General features: G+C 35.4%; 1 protein-coding gene and 1 pseudogene across 1 annotated transcript in view; one reads left to right on the top strand and one right to left on the bottom strand.

Annotated features, from left to right (window-relative positions):
* The window catches only part of LHFPL3 (LHFPL tetraspan subfamily member 3), a 560,968-nt gene that overhangs the window by 95,229 nt on the left and 448,925 nt on the right, over window positions 1-16,814 (top strand). The gene's annotated exons all lie outside the window — the stretch shown is intronic.
* LOC107542301 (small ribosomal subunit protein uS8 pseudogene) lies at window positions 14,456-14,846 on the bottom strand (annotated as a pseudogene).

The following is a 16,814-nucleotide window of genomic DNA, read 5'->3' as shown; positions in this document are numbered from 1 at the left end:
CCTTGTGTTGGGCTGAATACTCTTAAAATAACCTTATACATAAAAGATAAATTTCAAGGAAGCTTCTGTGTCATTTGAACTGTTGTTTTGTCAACACTACCTATTACTTCTGTTCACAATGGCAAAGTTGTAGCTTAACACCCACAGAGTAGTGTAAAATGTCGTCCTTCCACCACTAATACAGTGTGGCATTAGGATATCTTCTAGTTTGTTGGCATGGCATTTTCTACACTGACCATTTAAGCATTTTCTGTTAGTTATGGTGGGATTTTAATTTTAATTTTTCTCACTTGTTTAGGATTGAAATATTATATGTGAATTTTTTTTAATCCTCATGCAAGGGAAGATATTTTTTTGTATTGTTTTTCAGAGAGAGAGTGGAAGGGAAAGAGAGAGAGAAAGAAATATCAAAGTGAGAGAGACACATTGATTGGTTGCCTCCCCCACCCATCCCGACTAGGGCAGGAGATTGAGCCTGCAACCGAGGTAGGTGCCCTTGACCAGAATCGAGCCCGAGACCCTTCAGTCCATGGGCCAATACTCTAACCACTGAGCAAAACCAGCTAGCACTATATGTGAAATTTTTATTCTTGTGTTCTACACTATGTTCCAAAACATAATGAAGCTCTTAAAAAAAAATGAAATCAATATTTACCAACTTTAGAGCAGATTAGAGGATTTAAAAAGATGTGTGCCAGGTGTAACTTTGCCCTGATAGGTCTCTACCTTATATATGCTTTAATAAAAATTTTATTTCACTAAGACATAGTTCATTCTTTGGACCAACCTCATGCTTTCATTAACACTAGTGGGTCAAAAAATACTTTTTGGTGAATGTCACTGCTTTATAACTATCTGCCATGGTCTTTCTCTTCTACTAGGAGAAGAGAGAAGAGGAACTGTATATTATTCATTCCTCTCACTGTCCCCCCAACCACCCCAAGCTCAGTGTGTGACACATAATAAACATTCAGAGATGTTTATTGAACAAAATTGAATTAGTGAGTAATTAGTAAACAGTTATAGAGTATCTAATGTGTTCCGTGTACTGTGCTAAGTTCTAGGGATTTCAAAGACATCGTACCTCAAGGTGCTCAGAGTCTAATCAAGTCCAACAGAGACTTGTCCATTGTCAACAATCAGTAATGTTTATGGAAGTATGGAAGACAAGGTGGAAGGAGGGAGGAAGAGAGAAAAAACATGCACTATCCTTTAATATCTTCAAGATCAGTCCAGTTTTCAAATGAAACTTCTGTGAACTTGAAAAGCTGGCTTTGTGGATGAGTAAAATATTATTCCAAAACCTATTCCAGCCTACACTAAATTATCTAAGTAGAAGGGTCTGTAGAGAAATTAACAGGTGAAACAATCATAGAGCTTCCCTTCTGCTTCCTGAAGGAAGCAATTATTCTTTTTAATCTATTAATTACTTATATAAAAGTGGGTGGTGTTAGTGTCAGACAATTTTTCAAAGCACACCTGGCAGGGTCTTAGCTTGAAAATGTTTTGTCAACATGTAGTTTAAATTACTGTGCAAATTTGAAAGAAGCAAACCACATATTTAAAAAGACATTCTATGATTTAGCTTTGTACTGATGCAGCCTGATTTGTTCCCTGGCTCATTTGGTCCACATTAATACTTTTCTTTGCTGAAAGTTAAGACTTTTTGCTGTCTTCTTCTAGAGTTATAAGCAGACCAGTGGCTTGTGTGGAGTCTAAATTTCTAAACCCTATTTCAAATTCAAATTGTCTAGGTCTTCAGGTACTTGACATTCTTATACTCAGGGTCGTGTACAAAGTAGCTTGTATTGTTCAGTTCAAAAATCACAACTTGAAACACCTCATGTATCAGTTTTCCCTGTGATGAGCATCAGGAATGAGAACTATCACCAGCAGTCCTGATTGCTTCTTGAAAATATGAACACTGATTATATAACATATGTCAGGATAGAGCTTGTCTAATTCAAATGGATGGAAAGTGCTATCCCAATAAAGTAGGTAATACCTTAGTGTCACAATGTATCAGGTAGGTAATGGTAACATTCCACCTTTCTCACTTAGTTTTTAAGTGGTCATTTAACAACTTAGAACTGCAGTCATATCATACCAACCCTTGACAACAGCACCCTAAATGATGACCACTTTGTAGATGTCTGTCCACAATTATGTTAAAATCTACATACATAACCCATTAGTGTGTCCCACACCACCAAGTTTTCCTCACTTAGGAGAGACTACAGAACAATTATTCATGTGAAAATATGTTCATAAAATAATCATTAATTAAATTGTTTCACCATATCCAAGAACTTATGCTATCAGCTAAATAAATTTTCTGGTACTTAATATCCTGTTTTTCAGAGATGAGAAGAGTTGAATCTTCTTTTTAAAAAAATTAAAATAATTTATTTTAGAGAGAAAAAGAGAGAGAGAAAAACATCAATCAGTTGCCTCTGGCATGAGCCTTGACTGGGGATCAAACCTGCAACCTGCTCATGTGCCCTGACCAGAAATTGAGCCTACCACCTTTTGGTGCACAAGATGACACTCCAACCAATGAAGTCACCTGGCCAGGGTGAAAACAATTGGATCTTCTTTATGACATGGGAGGTAACAAAAGTAGGCACTTGCTTTTTAGGTTTAACAATTTAGCACAGTCACTGTCTAATATCTACCTATGTGTAGTTGACATAGTAACAATTGTTGTCTTGATTATATTGTCTGATTAATGTTGAATCTAGAATTTGTATTTAATCAGATCTTCACAGAGCTTCATACAGTACTAAAATATCTACCTCAAACCCAAGTATTTCTCATTTTATTCAGATCTATATCCTTTTGTTGATGAAGTTGCTGGTGGACAAGCATTTAAAAATTACCCCCCCAAAGGCAATATACCCTATTTAAAAACAGAAGTTTAGATTATTTTTATACAGGCATACATATTTAAATACTTCATGTTCTATATTGCTCAAAAGTGGGACAAGGCTTCACTCTTTCCTATAGAAATCTTGTCAGCCGCTATTCTATCAATGTGCTCCGAGTCTTCTTCCCTAAGCTTTAAACAGCCAAGGGGTGGGCATTTCCCTTCACAGTCCTGCTAGGCACCCTGAAATAGATTTGCTCTCCCAGCTAGGAGTTAACCATCCCTGATGTTACGTAAACCAAAAAAACAACACACACAAAAAAATAGCATAGAAAATACCAGAGCAGAGCAATAGCCGTTTAAAGATTCAGAGATACACACTTACTCTGTCATTACTTATTTCTTACAAAGAAGGCTGGAATCTCAGCACTGCTGCTTGGGCTTAAGCAGTGCAATTCAGGCAAATTACTTTGATTTTACTTTTCCTTATCTATAAAGATAGGGCAATAATACAAAACAAGATTGTTTTGAAGCTTAAATGAAATATATGTAAGGTTAAGTGCCACATAATGACTTTTCAGTCAGTGATGGATTACATATAGGATGGACTGTATATAAGACTATAATGGAGCTGAAAAATACCTATCACGTAGTGATGCAAAGGTGGCAAAAATCAACAAGGCTGTGGTTGAAATGGCAAACAACTTTAACCTGCGTGGGAATGAGGACGACATTGAGAAGCTCTAGAGATGGTGCCTGAGGAACTGATTAATGAGAAGTTGTTGAAACAGGAATAAGAACTGAGAAAAAAGCAGGAGAAAAGGAAACTGCAGGAGAAGAACAACAAGAACCCCCAAGAAAACTCACAGTGAAGGGTTTAGCAGAAGCCTTTATAGACCTCAACAAGCTCCTTAAAATTTTTTTGAAGACATGGACCTCAATACCTAAAGGTTTTCCTTGGTAGAGAGTACTGTTCATGGTGCATTATCCACTTACAAGCATATTTATGATGAAAAAAACAAAACAAATCAAGCAAACCACCATGGACATATTTCTAAAAAGAGTGACACCTCCTCAAAAGGAGCCTCAGGCAGGTCCTTCAGGAGGTGTTCCAGAAGAAGGCTTTGTCATAGGAGAGGACAGCTCCCCATGTGTTATATACCCCTAAAAGTTTCCAGTGGGACAAAAGTGGAGGTGGAAGACAGTGATATTGATGATCCTGACCTTGTATGTGCCTAGGCTAATATGTGTTTTTGTGTTTTAGTTTTTAACAAAAGCGTTTAAACAGTAAATTTTTTAAATAGAAAAAAGCTTATAAAATAAGGATATAAAGAAGTAAAATATTTTGTATAGCTGTACGTGTTTATGTTTTAAGCTAACTCCTTAAAAAAGAGTTGAAAAGTTAAAAAGAATAAAAAATTAATAAAGTAAAAAAGTTATTGTAAACTAAAGTTAATTTGTCATTGAGGAAAGAAAACTATTTTTAAGTAAATTTAGTGTGGCCTAAGTGCACAGTGTTTACAAAGTCTACAGTAGTAGACAGTATGTCCTAGGTCTTCACACTCAGTCACCACTCACTCACTGACTCACCCAGAGGAAGTTCTGCAAGCTCCACTCAAGGTAAGTGTCCTATACATGTGTTCCATTTTTTATTTTTAAACTGTATTTCTACTGTAGCTTTTCTATGTTTAGAAACACAAATACTTACCATTGTGTTATAATTGCCTATAGTATTCAGTGCAACAACGTGCGGTACAGATTTGTAGCCTAGAGCAATAGGCTACACCATATAGCTTAGGCGTATGGTAGGCTGTACCATCTGGGTTTGTGTAAGCACACTCTGTGATACTTACACAATAAAATCACCCAATGCTATATTCCTCAGACGGGGCATGATGAATTGGAGACATGACTGGACAGATCAAGAAAGAATAATACAGGAAGACTTTGATGTCTAATCCAGGAAAGAAACAAAAAGAGTGACTGGGGTGGACATGAGGTTTATGAAAAGCAATGTGCCTGTTGATACTCGGACCATTCTTTAAAGACAAGTACTGTGTCTACTTAGATACGGAAGGACAGAGTCAAGGAGAGCTGGCTCGGTGGCTCCTCAGAGGCGCTGCCCATTGCTCCCGGCAGGGCTTCCACAGCAACTGACTGTGATGCACAGTCATTTAGAAAACATGGAGGAATAAAAGAAACAATGGAAACAAGATTAAAAAAAAACTAAATTTAAGTTATATTTTTTAAAATCTGGTTTTCAGAAAACATCCCTCCAGTGTTTATCCTGTCCGCTTTCAAGTTGGAATAATTATCTCTCACTCAGGAGATGTCTGTTCTCTGTGGAAGGTGATGAGGACAGCAGAGTGAAAAATAATGGCCCAAGAAAAGACTTGGCCAGGTCCCCCAGGTCCTGCTGCAGCATCCCATGTGAATGCAGACTGGGGTTCTAAAAAAAGTTCATGTTTATGTGGGTTTATTTTTAAGAGAAGTGTTCTCTGTCTTTGAATTGGCTGCTAGGAAGCCCAGCACCCTCCTCCAGCCCATCTTTGCAAGTGTATAAAGCATGCATTCTTGTACATCCCAGGACTTTATTTTCCCCACCTTCACATCCCCCTTTTCCTAATTTGCTCATTTAGATTGTATGTATTTCAAAACCATCTGAAATCTACTTCATGATGATAAAATAAATAAAAATGCTCAATTCTTTCCCATCAGAGAAGCCCTCCCACAACCCCAATATTTTATGTGTGTGATTTCCTCTTCTTTTCCATTAGAGACAATTTTTAAAGAATTTACTATATTTGCTGTCTGTTTCTACATCTCTCACTCACTACTCAATCTACTGCTTCTGGTTTAGTTCTGACCAATTTCTTCAATTCATCATCGTATCAAGAACAGCCTCCTTCGGTGGACACTTCTTAGACTTTCTTTTGGTCTCTCTGCCATAACTGTGCCATTCTTATTTTATTCATTGTCATTGAATTCCTAATTTAGCATCTTCTACATGTTTCCCCAGTGAGACTTTCTCATTTTTTTAGCTTCTGTGCCCCACACCCTCTAGACATCACCCAGGATTCAGAGCTAAATTGTTTTGAGACATTTTTTCTGTTTCTTTGGTCCTTGATTTTTTTAAAGGAGACACACTTATTGAATTTCTTTGATCATCCTTTGCCCTGTGTCTCTTGCAGTATTCTCCTGAATTTATTTCTTGTCTCCTTTAAGCACTTCCTCTAATGTTTCCAAACTAGGCTGTGTGGCAAAGTTTCTGAGACCTTAAAAGCTGGAGAGAGTATATTTATTTCACCATCACACGTATATAATAATTTGTTGGGCATAAAATTGTAAGTTCAAAGTTTTCCCCTTCAATGTTTTAAAATATTGCCAATACTAACTTTTGTGTCTAATCTTTCTATTGAGAGATATGATTTCATTCAGACTATTACCCCTTTGGGGATGTTAAGCTCTTCCTTTCTGCCAGGCTTTAGAGCTTTTTCATGTCTTACATTTCACTATCACATCTTTCTCCTTGGCTATGGTCTTCTGGTCCTGGAGATTTGAAGGGGAGAAGAGATGGAGGAATAAATGTCCTAGAACTCAGTCAGCCTCAGTGCCTTAGTCCAGCTCCCTGCCCCACTGGGCTTTGGGCTGTCTGATAATTGTACCATGAGAACAGATTATCGCTGCCATTTTTGTGATCTTCTGTGGCAGTGCTGGGTGGACACTAATGCAGCATTTAAAAGCTCTGCCTCAGCCTGTTCTCCCATTGCACCAGACTGTTCTTTACCTTGCTGATTCATGACAGTCTTTGGCCTTCCCAGGTGCTCCTCTGTTTTTATGTTACTGTACTTTCTGTCTATGCATCCTCTGGCTTCTGTAGTTTCTCCATTGTTGATTTTGGGGAAGGAAGTCAACAACCAGGTTTGGTTTGCCATCTTGTCTAGAACTGAAAGACTCCCTCAGCAGTGTTTTACACAGTTGACTCATGCCTTCTTCTTAAAACATTCATGCCTTACATTCCTGGCAGTGCATTTATGAGGTGCTGCTTTTCCTTTTCCTTGGAAAACTCCTCCTCCTCTGCCCACGCCTGTTCTCTTCCAAGTCCTGCTCTCTTCTCATCCTGGATGCATGCAGCTTTACCTTCAGCTTTGCTTAAAACCTTCCCTGAAAGCTGGGTCTCTCCTCAGGTCTCCTTGACCTTAAGCCTAGTTTAGCATGTATCCTTTTATTTTGTGACTGCTATTTATTAGTGTCTCCCTCACTGGACTATAAGACCCTTGGTTCTTCATGGGTTTCTGGCCAGTGCCAGGCCCATAGATGTTTGATAGCACTGTTGAATCAATGGATGAAAATATCTATGTATAATAATTTAAAGCATTTCTAACTGATTTATATATGTTTTCCTTTAAATGCTTAGTAAATAGGAGATATGATTTTCTATAACATGTATATTAACTCATCCTTTTTAAGATCTAGAAAGATCTTAGTTGTAGATACTATGGACCAACTTATTCAATGGTTACAGAGGACTAACTGCTTTTGATTGGTCCACTTTCACCCTACCATCCTTAAATCAGTATAATAGGGCTACTGCATAAAACGGGGAAGCAGTTTCATGTGTGTGTGATTACTTTTTGGCCACCAAGAACTATGGAATATTTGCCTGTGACCTACTTTCCATGACAGCAATAGGTTAACCTGAGGTCAGAGGACCAGAAGATACACTATGGAATTGCATGCAAAAACTTTTGCATATGTGAATTTTTCCGGAGAGGGGATGCATAGCTTTCACCTTTGAAAGGGGTCGAGGATTCAAAAAAGCGTAAGAACCACTTTACAGTGAATGAATTGGTTTCAGTGTAAATGGGCTATTTTAGTTTTTATGAAAAGGAGTGAACTTAAATACAAGATCAATCAGTGTCCCAGGTTCCATTTTATGATGGCATATTTATACGTACTCTGTGAGAATTCTTGATTGAATCTGTAGAGTTCTGTTCTGTATGTAATGCAAATTGAGGATGTGAATCTTTGTAAATCAGACTACTGTGCAAATAGACTTGAAAGGTAATTAAAGGCAAATTCGGTCCTAAAATTTCAGACTAATGCTAATAAATCACATTTGAGATAACCTTAACCTCAGAAAGCTATTTTGTAAGTTTAGATTTCAGTTGCTGATCAGTTACATAGACAAATAATTTTTAAAACCCATCAATATTTTTCACATACTCACTAATATGATTTATTAGGTATTTACTCAATTAATTAATTAATAAGTAATTTATTAATATAGTATCAACTATTTATTAAGTATGTTAAGTGCTTATTGTTTTGTTTGCATCTGAGAAATGTCTTTTTTGTTAAAGATGTGACTCCCTTATTTAGTGGCACAACAACATTAAAGTAAAGGAAAAGTAAACATTTTAAAATGAAAATGAATGGAAAAAAGGGATTAAGTGTTTTCCATAATATTTTTAAATGTTCATTTACTAAAAGGCATTAGACTTGGATAATTTTACTTCCAGATTAGATTTATTTTCTTATTGTCATCATTCCTCTCCACCCAAGATATAGTACACACTTGTACTCTTTATGGTAGGACATATTCTGGATTTACTAGAGCATAAAAGTATTGTCAATCAGTGGCTCCTTGAATGGATTGCTGAATATTTTTTTTTTATATTTTTCTCTATTTTGAAAGTTCACTTCAACAAAGTCTGTTTTTTTAATTGAATTTCTAAGCCTAAGTGTACATTTCCTCCTGTGTTCATTTCATGTTTTGGGTAACTATAAAATATGTGATTATTTATAGACTGATCCCATGGCCTATGATTCAATCTCATAAGGTCAACTGGATTCCTTATGATTTTCAAACAACAAAAATAAGGCCATTTCCAAGATTCTAGAAAAGACATAGCAAAGATAATGCTATGATATTTAATTTAGTAATATATTTTGGATTTCCATTGAATGTGAGGATGTCTGTTGTTTTGAGAATTATAGTAGTAATAAAAATCTCAAATAATAGCTATTATACATGTTCATTCTATTCTAGACCTGCACCAGCCCCTAGCTACATGTAGCTACTGATCACTTGAAATGTGACCATGCCACATATTGAAAGGATAATATTTTGGAGATATAAGGTTAAATAAAATATATTATTAAAATTAGATGCAACAAGTTAAAAAAATATTTTAATGAAGCTGCTGTAATATTTTAAAGTTACATAAATGACTTGCGTTATATTATTATTATATAGTTATATGACATTGTTATAATAACTATTAATATAACATGGTTATTATAATACTTGTTAACATAATAGTGACATAATACAGTTTATTGCATAGTATTATTTATTTTCAGAGAAAGAAATTGATCATCAGAGAGATGATCATTATGGCTTATTCAGTACTCAAACCCAGTTGCTACTCCTAACCAGTGGGTACTTCTAATCTTTTTGATAGTATACCCCCATCAGTTCTTTTTTGCCACCAGTGGTAGCAATGTGATTAAATATGCTTCTTTATTTTTTTAAATCTTAGTTTCTTACTTTGTGATATAGCAATTTGAAGGTATCACTCATTTTTAAGTGCATGCATTTAATTGCTCTGATGGCTGAAATATATACCTCACAACAATACGTATATCATATAAGGAAGGGTTTCATTGATTGCAATTCCTAAACATGATGTTCAGGGATTTTTTTACTTGCTCATTAATTATGCAAAAATTTTTATTGAAATTCATCTATTGCATTTCTATCTCTCTTCATGTCATTAAATTGTTCTTGCAAACTAATTGGATGATGCATTTTTATCAAGTGGTTCCTACTAAAGTTTTTTGTTTGATTTTTGAAACAGTTTTGAAACGATGTGAGACTTTTCTTAGAGGTGACACTATTTATGAAGAAGAAAAATTAAACATTTTCATGTTTATCCTTGAAATTCCATATGTTTAAACATTTCCATATGTTTACCTTTTAAATCTTTGTGCTCTCATTGCTAAAAATGACACCTTTACTTTGAAGAGACAGATTAATTATGATTATATATTTTTTTCCAAAATATCTGCTATATAGCATACTACTGTTAACCACTTATCATCACAAAGAAGTTCAGAAAATTTATAACACTTTTTCTTTGTCTAAAAGTGTGCAACATCTTCAGTTTACAATAGCTAAGATCTGGAAACAGCCCAAGTGCCCATCAGTAGATGACTGGATAAAAAAGCTGTGGGACATTTACACCATGGAATACTAAGCAGCTGTAAAGAAGAAGAATCTCGTACCCTTTGGGACAGTATGGATGGACCTGGAGAATATTATGCTAAGTGAAATAAGCCAGGCAACGAAAGACAAATATCACATGATCTCTCTTATACGTGGAATCTAAAGATCTTAATAAACTGATGAACAGAATAGACTCAATGACATGGAAGCATAGATGAGACTGATGAATGTCAGAGGGATGGAGGAGGGCGGGCGGGTGGAGGGGGAGAGAGTAACCAAAGAATTTATGTGCATATATACACAACCCAAGGACATGGACAACGGTGGGGAAAGGGACTGGGGAGGGGGAAGGAATGGGGTGGAACGGGTCATTGGGGAGAAAAAGGGACATCTGTAATATTTTAAACAATAATAAAACTTAAATAAAATAAAATAAAATATAAAATAAAATAAAATAAATAAAATAAAATAATAAAATAAAATAAAAATAAATAAAATAAAATAATAAAATAAAATAAAATAATAAAATAAAATAAAAATTAGCTGCCCCTCTCTACTGGGTCCTCCCTTCAGAGCCCAACCTATTGAGGAGTGCCCCCTCCACTGATATCAAGGTTGACCATGTGACTTGCTTGGACAATAAAATATGAGCAGAAGTAATGAAAATCATGTCCAAATAGAGGATTCATTGCATTTTTTGTTGTTCCTTTTACTCTAACATGAGGAGGGCATTTTGCAGGTGGGGGTCTATTCCTTCAGCCTGGATTCCACAATAAAGATGACTTGTAGGAAGAGCCCAGGTGAAATCGCAGACCTCAGCTGGTATATATCATGAATTTGTGTTATTAGCTACTAAAATTTGTTACCACAGCATAACCAGGCCAAAACTGACTAATACATCAAGTTACATAAATCTCTCCATGTCTCAGGTTCCTCATCTGTAGCATCAGGATAAGACTATCATGAAGAAAAGATGGGATGATGTTTAGATATTTGGTGTTTTCTTCACAACATCTAGGAAGTAGTGATCATTGTTATTCCAGGGGTCCAGGCTGTGAATCTGTGAACAAAGGATCAGGAATCCAGAAGAAGTACTAGGCAGGAATTGATGAAAACCACAAGGCCACAGGTCTATACAACTAGATGATGAGATTTAGCTGAAGGCATGAGTAACAGGCTCTGGGGGATGGAGTACAGGGAAGCAGGAGCAGTGAGTATGACACTTGGTGGTGACCCAAGTGCCCTCTGGAACACGTTTTGTAAAAGTTTCCAATGAAGGAAAAAAGTCAACTGAAAGCATAGGCAGATCCACGCTATCTGGTGGGAGCAAATACATAGACGGGACAGAGGAGTTATTGACATGAGGTTTACATGAGGCAAATCTTTCCAAAATAAACTTTTTTTGTTCCCCCCCCCAAAAAAGTGTGCAACATCTTTAAGTTTGACAACTTTCTTAAGTTCTGTACTTTGTCACAGATACTAGAGATAAAAGTTTTTATAGTTAGCAGCAATCTTATTGACAAGTATTGTAAAGCTTCTACCAGATTCTACTTTTTTTTTCATTTTTGTCAAATATTCATTATGTATTCTATATAGTGTTGTACACTCTATATTGGAAAATTCAGAATTAATGTAAAAGAACTCCAGCAAACTTTTATCCAGAATCTAGAAGGAACTCTTACAACTTAATAAGACAAACAACCCACCTAAAATATGGACAAAAGACCTGAACAGACATGCTACCAAAAAAGACTCACAAATGCTTACTAAACATACTAAAAATGCTTAACATCACCGGTCATGAGGGAAGTGCAAATTCAAACCACAATGAGATATCACTTACCCACTATAATGCTTAGAACTGCTACAATCAAGACAACAGACAATAACAAGTGTAAAGAAACAGGAACTCTTATACATGCTGAAAGGAATGTAAAATGATACTGCCATTTCAGAAAATAGTATGGTAGCACCTTAAAAAGTTAAATGCACCAGATTCTGCTTTTTAAAAAATTTTGTTACAAAATGAACTACATTGATGACACAGTGCTACACTGTGGTTCTGCCTTCCCTTATTTGTGGTATCTGCTTGACTGTGCAGTGAATGAATTTCATGTGTAGTACTTTCTCTGTAATCTTACCTTTGATATACTTTTTGTAAAATCCTGATTTTAAAAGTTACTCCGCCATTGATTACACTTGCACAGGTTTTCCATAAAACGTTGTTCTCATCAAATAATTCATGTACTGTTAGCATGCAGATTATCTGGTATATCTTTCCTTTAGAGGCTTACAAAAATAATTCTTCATGATTTTGTTACTGAGTTGTAATTTGTGTATAAGGTCAATTAGAAAATACTTTCAACTAAATAATAAAAATACAACATATCAAAATTTGGGAATGGATTTAAAGCAGTGCTTATGAACTGTGTAGCTTCAAATGCTTATATTAGAAAGGAAGAAAGGCTTAAAAATCAATGATTTAAGTTTTCTGTTACTAAGGTATAAAAAGATGAGCAAATTAACCCCAAAGTAAGTAGAAGAGAGGAAATAATAAATTAAGAGCAGAAATCAGCACATTGGGATGCAAACAACAAAAAATTAATAAAGCCAAAAGTTAGTTTTAAAAAACATCAACACAGTTATTAAATCTCTTGCAAGGCTGTTCAAGAAAAAAGGTAGGAAATGCAAATTACCAACACCAGGAAGGAAAGGGAATATCACTACAGATTCTACAAACTAAAAAGAATAAAAAACAATATGAACAAGTCTATACCAATAAACTCATCAACTTTGATGAGATGGATAATTTCTTTAAAAAATGAGATTTATCAAAATTGACACAAAAGATGGATTGGAAAGAATGAATAAGCTTATATCTATAAACAATACTAAATTTTTTAACAAAAATGTCACAAAGCAAACTTCAGATCTATGTAGTTCCATTGGTGAGTTCTATCAAAGAATTAAGGAAGAAAGTATAATTTTATACAAACTCTTTTTTAGAAAACAGATGAAAAAGTAATATTTCTTGACTGATTTTATGAGGCCAGAATAACACTGGATACCAAAGCCAGGCAAAGACATTACAGAAAACTACAAATGAATGTCCCTCAAAACATACACATAAAATCCTTTTATTTTTTATTGTTTATTGAATTTATTGGGGTGACATTGGTTAATAAAGTTATATAGGTTTCAGATGTACAATTCTATAATACATCATGGTTTAAAAAAAAAAAAAACTATCACTGAGCTTGGAATAGAAATAAACTTCCTCAGTCGATAAAGGGCATTTATAAAAAGCCTTCAATTAAAGTAATATTGGTGAAAGACTGAATACTTTCCCACTGAGATCAGGAACAAAGCAAGGATATCTGCTGTCACCATTTTTATTTTTATTTTTTATATTCCCTATGCTGTTCTTACATCCCTGTGACTGTATTTATAACTGGAAAATTTTACATCTTAATCCCTTCCCATTTTTTTACTATTTTTATTCAACATAGTAGTAGAGATCCTAGCTAATGGATAAGGCAAGGAAAAGAAGAAAACAAAAGTGGGTAAGAAAGAAACAAACTGTCCCTATTTATAAACAACATGATTGCCCAGAAAATTCTAAGGAAGCAACCACAACCTCAACCTCCACAATGGAACACACAAGAACTAGTAAGTGAGTTTCAGAATATGATACACAAGGTCAATATACAATACAAAGCCATAAATTTATCACTGATAAAGTATGGTTTTAAATAAACCAAATAATTAGTTTGGCCATGTGAAATTTTGTCGTATACAAACAGCAATTATACGGAACAGCCTGATAATAAGGGCAAGGAAACAGTAAACTTAAACTCCCATACGGCTAATACATACATATGTATATATATACAAAAACAAGCGATAAACTACAGTTTATACATCCTCTCTTCGAACACTCATAAAATTAAAGAGAACAGTTCATTGGCTTGTTTCTTCTCTGACGTAGCTTCTGTCAGTGTTACTAATTAGCACAGAAATGGCTGGAGAAAAGGGGTAAGGAGAGAGGAAGGCAAGGTAAGCCTTTTTAGCTGCATAAACTTGGTTGTGTGTGGACTGAATTAGAATGCTTGGTACAGAGGTCAGGAGAGTTCACCAACAGAGACTTTCTCGTTGGTTGAAGACATAGGGACTATGGGATTCAATTCCTAAGGAATTATATGATTATACAGATTAACCATCAATTCTAAGGAAAGTTGAATATCTGCTTGTAGGATATTTACATACACTAATATCTGATTGGTGACATGTCATGTAAGTATTTTGTTTCAATTCTTTTTTTTTTTTTTTAGTTTTATTTGCATGTGTATATTACATCCTTAGAAAAAGAATCCCAGGATTTTCCCTCCCATCTGTTCTTGCTTTGCTTCTTCATGGTCCATGATGCCTGCAGAAATTGTCAGTGCAATGAAACCAAACTTACAGAACCAGAACAGGTTGTTCTGCCATTTTTCTAGATGTTTGAGTAGCAAATCAACTCTAGGGCTGATCACTCCACACTGTTTAACCTGCCCATGAGGATCATAACAATTTTCTCAGCTCTGTAATTCATTAATTACTTCAAATTCACAAATGTAACCATCCTTTATTATTAGTTAGAAACCGGACGATGACTTTGGAGCACGGCCTTACAAGAATCTGGCATTTGCCTCTCTTTTTGGTGGTGTTGATACCCTGGAAAGCATCAGCCAGGGTGTTTATGCTCATTATGGTGGCATGGAAAGATGGCAGAAAGAGCCAGGATTGGTTTTTTTTAAAGGCTGAATAATATTACTTTATATGTACGTACCAGTTTCTTTGTCCACTCATCAGTTGATGGACATTTAGTTTGCTTCCATATCTTGGCTAATGTGAATAATGCTGCAGTGAACATGAGAGTGCAGATATCTCTTTGAGAATCCAGTTTCAGTTCTTTTGGGTATATACCCAGGAGTAGGATTGCTGGACCATATGGCAGTTCTATTTTTATTTTTTTGAGGAACCCCATACTGTTTTCTATGGTAGCTGCATATTTACATCATTCTTTCCAGCAGTGTACAGGATTCCAGTTTCTCTACATCCTCATCAAAACTTATATTTTGTTTTTTGGATAATAGCCATTCTAACAGGTATAAGAAAATATGTTATTGTGGTTTTTACTTGCATTTTCCTGATGATTAATGATTTTGAACACACTTTCATGTATCTTTTGGCCATTTGCATGTCATCTTTGCAGAAATGTCTATTCAAATCAAGTTATTTGCATTTTTGCTATTGAGTTGTAGGAGTTCTTTATATATGTTAGATATTAACTCCTTTTCTGTTCCAATTCTTCTAAAGAAAATTTTAGCTTATTGTAATTATTCTCCATGTAATTATTCCCTCCCTCTTTGTTTCTCTCTGTCTCTCTCTCTCTCTGTCTCTCTCTCTCTCTCTGTCTCTCTTTCTCTCTCTATATATATAAGTGGTTTGTTTTGATCCTTTTTTTAGTTTTAAGCAGCTTATTGAGGTATAATAGGTATACAAAAAACTGCATATACATATGTACATATATATGTGTGTGCATATATACATATATATAGAGAGAGAGAGAGAAAGAGAGAGAGAGAGATATTTACATGAAGCTTTGATATAGGGAGTGTTGCTTTTTAAAAGATAAGAATAACGTTATATTGAATTGAACTAAATGAGAAATTTATGGAGACTGAGGGAAATAGTACACAATATCTAAAAGGACATATCTAAAAGAGTAGATTGCTAAGGTTTTGTGAACTGTTATCTTTTTATGAAGCAATTTATATCTAGGAACCTAGATTTGTGGCTTACTGGGTAGAAACTGGGTTTTTAGGTTGATGATTCTCTAAGTACTTCTCTATTTTTCCTTTTTATTGAATCTCTGAGTATTTCTTCAGCCAGATGGTTCTGTAGGCTGAGTGCCATCTCACCAGGCAATGTTTAGTTAGGTTATTTAATTGTGTTTGTTAAAGCTTCCTCTCTTTGGCAACATATTGTACCTTTTCAAAGTGTCTCCTTGGCAAACTGCTGAGTTTGGAGTGTTGATTATTTTTAAAGTATATCACAGGGGCTGCCAGAGATCACTAATTACTCTCCTATCCTCTAGCATGCCAAAGAATAGGGCTTCCTTACCTTTGGACCTCACTGCACTCCTACCATAGCTGCTTTTTATTTTTAAGCCTGATTATTTTTGTAATATTTGGAGTTGTCATTTGGAGTGATTGTCATAGGTGATCTAGAGATTGGAGATGGAACTCCAAATCACTTCACTGAGTTGGGTTAACTTAGAGAGCACTAATAGTTTATACTTGACAGTTGGTAACTATGTCAGGACCCCATTTTCAGAAAGTGTGGTTAGGATAATTAAGAAGTCAAAGATCAATGTGGCTGGCAGAAACTTGGGTGAATTTGTGGTTCTATGTAGCCACCGAAGGAAGAGGAAACAGGTAAGATGTAGCCCTAACCCTATCCCCAAAGTGAACAACATCACACAATACTAGCACCCCCAAACTTCACCCAACATACCAGGATCACACCTACACTGGATGGCACAGGTGAGGGCAAATGAATTGTCAGAGGCAACAGGAGGAGTCCATGGCCATTATTTTCAATACATGGATGTTTGGCCTCCAGGGTCTGTTTTCTTCTATGAGCTTTGATCATGTTGTGACCACCCATCAGCAC

Source organism: Miniopterus natalensis, chromosome 10 (genome assembly GCF_054644295.1).
Source record: "Miniopterus natalensis isolate mMinNat1 chromosome 10, mMinNat1.hap1, whole genome shotgun sequence".
Lineage (NCBI taxonomy): Eukaryota > Metazoa > Chordata > Mammalia > Chiroptera > Miniopteridae > Miniopterus > Miniopterus natalensis.
This window is presented reverse-complemented; position numbering and strand designations above follow the sequence as displayed.